This window comes from Mustela putorius, unplaced genomic scaffold, assembly GCF_011764305.1.
Source record: "Mustela putorius furo isolate JIRA1106 unplaced genomic scaffold, ASM1176430v1.1 tig00004007_pilon_pilon_pilon, whole genome shotgun sequence".
In the NCBI taxonomy this organism is placed as follows: Eukaryota; Metazoa; Chordata; class Mammalia; order Carnivora; family Mustelidae; genus Mustela; species Mustela putorius.
Genome location: NW_025422145.1, coordinates 10,818,984 through 10,825,658, shown reverse-complemented (window position 1 = coordinate 10,825,658; position 6,675 = coordinate 10,818,984).

The following is a 6,675-nucleotide window of genomic DNA, read 5'->3' as shown; positions in this document are numbered from 1 at the left end:
GGAAGAAAACACACCCCGCAGCTGAAATTTTCTAATACAATAGCCATTTAAGGAACCATCATGCCTTCCAGGAATTCACTTTCTTGGATAATGTTTCATGAGCCCATCTGGACACTCTTTCCCTTCCTTAGTCATTCTGCCAATGTTTATTGGGCATCTGCTATGGGCCAGGCACCTGCTAGTGCTGGGAGTACATTGACAAATGTGACAGTGTCCCTGCTCCTGAGAAGCTCAGTATCTAATTGGGAAGATATGAAATTGATAATTAAAATACAAGACATTAACTGTTACATTAGAGCAGAGGTTTTCAGCTTGGGCTCTGCTCACATTTGGGGCTGGATCATTCTTATTTGTGGGGGCTGCCTGTGCACTGTAGAATGTTGGGCAGCATACCTGGCCTCCACCCACTCGATGCCAGAAGAATCCTCCCTCCAGTGATGACAACCAAAAATGTCACTAGATATTGCCAAAAATCCCCTGGGGAACATTACTGTCCCTGTTGAGAACCACTGTCAAATAAAGACATTTACACAGTTTCTTGGGAAAGGAGCAACTGATTCATCTAGGAGAAGCAGGGTAGGTTTTTAAAAAGGATGATGGCATTCGATCTGGGTCTTGAGGTAGAAATATGGCTCAACAGCCAGTGAAGTAGAAGTTTAGTATTTCAGGCAAAGGGAATACAATGGTATGGCAGAACATAGACTATTTAGAGGGCAATGTGTAGTTCTTTGTAGGTGAAATTAGACTGTGTGGCAGATAAGGCTACAGGGGCAAGCTTGGGACAGTTCATAGAGAGTCTTAGGTGTCAAGAAAAAATGTTTAGGCTTTATCACATAGATAATGGAGAAGCAATGAGCTTATTAATTAGGTAAGTGTTGTGTTAACATTTGTATGGCTTATTTGATTGTTCTGTACCTGGTAATAGCACCCCCATTTTCTTGGGAGGAATTACCTGTCCACCATTCTGAGGCTGGTGGTGTAGGTGCGGTTGAATTCCTACTTTGGTTCCATAAATCTGGCTAATCAGAGCACTGATATGCACCTCCATGTGATTAGTTCAGTGGTGGGCATGTGATCTCACCCAGATCAGTGGGGGCACACTCTCTCTTTTTTCTAGGGTTACTAGTTTGGTAGAATATTATCTTCAAGTCTGGACTTATTGGAGGACATCTTCACACAGCAGTTAAAGAGTGTGCCAAGGAGGATGCCAACAAAGAGGAAAGTAGGAACAAGAGACAAAGAGAGAGTGACCTTCATTGAGCAAAGCCTAAAACCAGCGTGCTTTGGAACTTTCACCCACATGTGTCAACAAATCATGTCTCTAGTTTATGCTGGGTTGAATTGAGTTTCTATAACTTGGAAGGGAAAGAGAGAGACCTGACAAAGTATTTAAGATCTTGTTCATGGATATCTAGAGAATGGAGCATGGGTAGGGAAAGGTTTTTTTTTTTTTTTACGAGAAGACCAACTAAGAGGCTGGTGTACCAGTCCAGACAGAAGATAAGATGCAGTGAGTGGAAATGAAGGGAACTTAAGAGAACTGAAAAAGGAAGTAGGAGTTTCTATCCAACATGCTGAGTTGCATTCGTGGCTTGTAAGCCACCCCCAGCCATGACACTGATGCATCCTTTGTTCTCATGTCTGTGCCATCCATTTTGGATTATATGTTCCTGGGAATGGGAATATGATAGCACCTAAGATGGCTCTAAATTATCCCTCTCTCCTGGAATTCACATTCTTTATAACATCTTCTCTGTAGGAATGGGGTGCACTTCTTGATTCACTTCAAATATGTGGAATATGACAGACATAATGAGCTATTACTTTCAATATTGGATCATAAAAAGACACTGACTTCCCTTTTGGGTGCCCTTTTCTTGCTTGAGGGAAGCAGCTGCCATGTTGTGAGCTGCACAGCTGAGGGGCTAGGAGTAAACTGAGGTTGAACACCAAAAACCTCTCAGCCCAAGAACCTGTGAAGAACAGAATCCTTCCAACAACTGCATGAGTGAGTTGTGGGAACAAACCCTTCCCTAGTTGACACTTGAGATGAAACTACAGCCACAACTGACAGTTCACAGCCATGTTAGAGACTTAAGCCTGATGCACCCATTAAGCTGTGCCCACATCCTGATTCATAGACATGATGAGTTACTTTTTTCTGTTTTGAGCTGCTAAATTTTGGAGTAAATGGTTATGCATTAGAGATAAATATTACAGAGGGATGTAGTTCCTATTTTATGTTATATACATAGTAGGCAATCAATGAGTACTTGTAGAATAAGTGAATAGATTCATTATAAACAGCAGCCCCAGATGCTTGGCAAATAGCCAGATAACAATGATATATAGGGTGTTTAAAACATGGGGATGGAAACTTAGCTGAGAGTTGAAGGGTGGAGGGACCTTCAGGGTCTGGCCACTATGGGGACATAAATGGCATATAGGAAGTAACTTTAGAGAAGTGTGTCAAGAGTGGGATGCATTTATGGACGGCAGAGTAGTTTTAGGCAGAGTAGGTAGAAAAAGATTAATTATGGAGCAGCTCAGAGGCAGGAAGAGGGTATTTCTGAAACCAAAGAGAGTTGTCAAGGGACTGTCCACACATCAGTTGATGAAGAGATACCAACCAAGATTAAGGAATGAACGTGGCTGTGGGGTGGGACAGGGAGGGCAGTCATCAGTTAAGAAGATGCTAAGGTCATAGCTTCAGTGGAATTGTATGAACAGAAAAAGCATATTGCAGTAGGTCATTGGATGATAGAGACATGGAGGTGATAAACACAGTTAGATTGGTAATAGAGGTAGACCCAAACTAATAGTGCGCTTAAGGCTGAGGAAGAGTTGAGAGCGGCGGGTGAATGTAAGCGACCTTCCACATAGTTCCATCCTGCCAGCCAGGGGAGTCTGAAGACAGAGCAGAGGGAGCGATTAACTGGTGGAGAAAGATCCTGGAGGAGGGGTGGAAAGATGGAAGCAAGGCACTCCAGCAGGGCATTTAGCCTTGGCACTGAGAAGTGTGTTCAGATAAGTACTTACATTTTGGTTCAACATCTGTCCTGTGCTGTTCTGTTCTGTATTCTCTGTGAACTACTCCAGAAAAATATGGTTGCTTTTATTGCCAAGTTGCTTAATTGCCTTACGGAATAATGGCAAGCAAGCTAGTCTTGGAGCTTTTGAACACGGAGACGAATCAAAGCAGGAAGAGATAGAGAAATCAAATAGACTGATGGCCTTTTCATTGACAGTCTTTCGAGTTGGTTACCCTTTCTTTTGTCAGTCTCGTAATGGTTGCTGACATCTGCAAAATAATTTTAAACTAAAAATAGAGAGGAACTGTAGAAAATTCTACATGTTATCATCAGGCATATATGGCTTATGCTTTGCTCTCCCCCACTTTTGTCTGTTAATAAAAGAACTTCCTGTGCAAATGCCAGGTCCAGACCATTCTTCATCAGTGCTTCCAGGATCACTACTACTTTGCGCGGTCTAAAAAAGAGCTACCAAAAAGGAATGATGGTCTACTTTATTCAGTATACTTTGGTCTAACACCTAAAACTGTCAATGCCTTTTCAATTATTTATGCTTTGTCCACTAGTGAGTTAGGGAGGGCTTTCATGCAAAGAAACTGGTTCAGCAAGGCTTGACTGCCTCCATGCTGCCTGCCTGGGATAGGAACTGGAGGCTCCTGGAGCCTGATTTGTTTTTTCTCACTAATGCATTACATCACTGTTTCTTAGCCCTACTTATGGCTACAGAAACACCAAAATGGCACTTACTGAGTGGTCCCAGAGGCTCCCTGCAAAATACCTGTAGATTTTAATATATTCATGGTGCATAATCAGTGCTTCAGAACCTTGCTAACAATTACCTTTTCTCTGTGAGTTTGAGAGCACAGCAAGCAATCATGTTTTCAAAGAGAAGAGAAATACCTATGTATAAAGCCCTCAGCTCTTTAAATGTTGAATTTCCATTCTCTCCCCACTCCCAACCCTATCCCCAAGTCATTCTCCTGTTGGACTCTTCACACAGGTACTTGGCACACGTGTGGTAGGAATACATGTTGTATGTGTGTGTATGTGTGTGTGCAGCTTGGGAAATCAAATTCCCAGGTCTTGTACCATACTTTGTGAATCAGAATCTCTAGAATGGTGCCCAGATCTGAATATATACCTTTTATATATATATATCCTGGTTTGACAACTATAGGACATTTGGACACTGGATCAGTGGAGCTTCATAGGTATGAAAGATATAGTTTCTTTCCATTCCTAGAGGGCACATCCTTGACTGTGCCTGCAAAGCCAATATGTCCCCTTCTTTCTTCTTGGAGATATTGAGAATACAGAAGATATTGTCATTGCCCCACACCCTCAGACCCCTGTCCCAGGCCCTAAGTGTTTAGCTTTACATACATGTATTCTGGACTTCCATACATTAGCACCATTGTTTAAGGATCTCTCTGACCACTTAGATTCCGCTCTTCTTGTGCCAAAGGAAGGCTGAAGTAGCATAGATTAACACACTACCATACTCACCTAACCCTTAAGCAATGGCCAACATGAATAATGATATAAAAACTCAAGCTTCTTTGACCCCTGGGTGAAATAACCACAGGGGAGATTTCTACTCTGGTTTCCAGAATTATTTAGTGGGAATAATCTCCAGTTAATCACTGTGATAACTTGCTTGACAATACAGGTTTTGTTGGGTCCTCTCCCTTCCCTACCTTACTTTCCCACTGCCTGGCCATTGTTTCCTTGCTTTGCCTCCCAAATTTATACATGCACTCAAATACTTGTCTCAGTCTTCTTCTGGGAAAAACTGAAAGACTGTCTCTAGATTAATGCAGCAGAGCATTTTGAGCCAAGCCCAGAGTAATGGTGTGGGGAAACTCAGAGAAATGGAAACCAAAGAAGGCATGGAAACCTGCTTCTTTGAAGAGGGTTCGCTTTTTACTAAATGCCCAAACTGTATCTTCTAGATGATTATATTCAGAATCCCAAATTTTAGCTATTTTTTGTTATTTTCTAATATTAACTACTATATAGTCTTGAAAGATATTCCCAGTGATTCTTTTTAATTCACAGAATTGTGCCTCTTAACAGAAGTATAAGGAATAAATAGAAATAGTAAACGTATAAATGGAGAGCATAGTAATGCATACTTTGACCATGATTTACAGATATTTTATTTCTCAGAGCATCTGTTATCCACCAGTAACCACTGCAACTGCATATTCTTCCTTGCAAGGTTGCATATTTCATCGTAAATGGCTTAAATATCTTTACTTATCCATTTGTAATAAAATGACTAGGACTTAAAATAAAGTAAGTGCATTTGAAAGAAATCGATTGTCAATACTCTGTGCCGCTAATACATGGAACATTTTTCCCCCTGAGGTGTTAGTGCATTAAGGCAAAACTATTTATGTTCTGATTATAAATTCATTAACTATTTACACCTCATTGACTTGTAACTTTTATTTTTTTCTTAACTCTCACTTTCTTCAACCTTCATGGTTGACTTTACTGGAACTATTCAAAGCACTCTTTACATTTTTAAAAATGTATATATTTTTAGTAGGACTTTAGAATATGTGCACAGGGTGCCTGGGTGGCTCAGTGGGTTAAGCCTCTGCCTTCGGCTCAGGTCATGATCCCAGGGTTCTGGGATCGAGCCCCACATCGGGCTCTCTGCTCAGCGGGGAGCCTGCTTCCTCCTCTCTCGCTGCCTGCCTCTCTGCCTACTTGTGATCTCTGTCTGTCAAAAAAAAAAATTAAAAAAAAAATAGAATATGTGCACAATTTTTCTATCTCTTGGCCTTTGGATCTTCTATACCCAAAGAGCGATTCTGGAGATGTGGGAAAGCATGCTATGGTCCTGAAATCAGCCTGCTAACAATTTAAAAAGGAGGTATTTGTGCTTGTTAGCTTTTTAAGCTTTGAAAATTCACCCTTTTATACATCTGAGCCTCAGTTTCCTTATCTGAAATACGGAAATAGTAATAGTACCTACCCAACAGGACTGCTCTGAGGCTTGATGTCATGTCTGGGGCTTGGCAAAGAGAAAGTTCTCAAAATTGTTTTTTCCTCCTTTTCCCTCAAGTCTTAAGCACACATATAATTACCTATTACTTTATCTAGTGGGAGAATGAAACTCCCAATTCACCATTCAGTTGTGAGTGAGTGAAATTGGCAAGTGCCTTTTGCTAATGGCCACTCAGACTCAGAACTTACTTTCAAAGCTGGAAGAAAGGAGGTTGTGGTCAGCTCCGCACAAATTGCCTCAACGGGTCATCGAGGATTGTAGTGATTTTGCTCTCTTTGTTAGTTTAAGGCAATCTGGGTGTTGGCCAGAACACTCAGCCCAATATGAAGCATCTAGAGGAGTGAAATGAAATAATCAACGTGCAGAAAGCGACAGAATTGTCAAGACCACATTGCATTTCTCCAGGCTGACCCTGCTGTGTAGCTGTTACGTGGAAGTCACCACTCATCCCATCTGAGCCACTCCCACGTGCCAGGCTTCATGCTGAGGGGCTTCTCTGGGGTTATACCATTTAATTCTTTTTTAAAAAAGATTTTATTTATTTATTTGAGAGACAGTGAGAGAGAGCATAAGCAAGGAGAAGGTCAGAGAGAGAAGCAAACTCCCTGTGGATCTGGGAGCCCG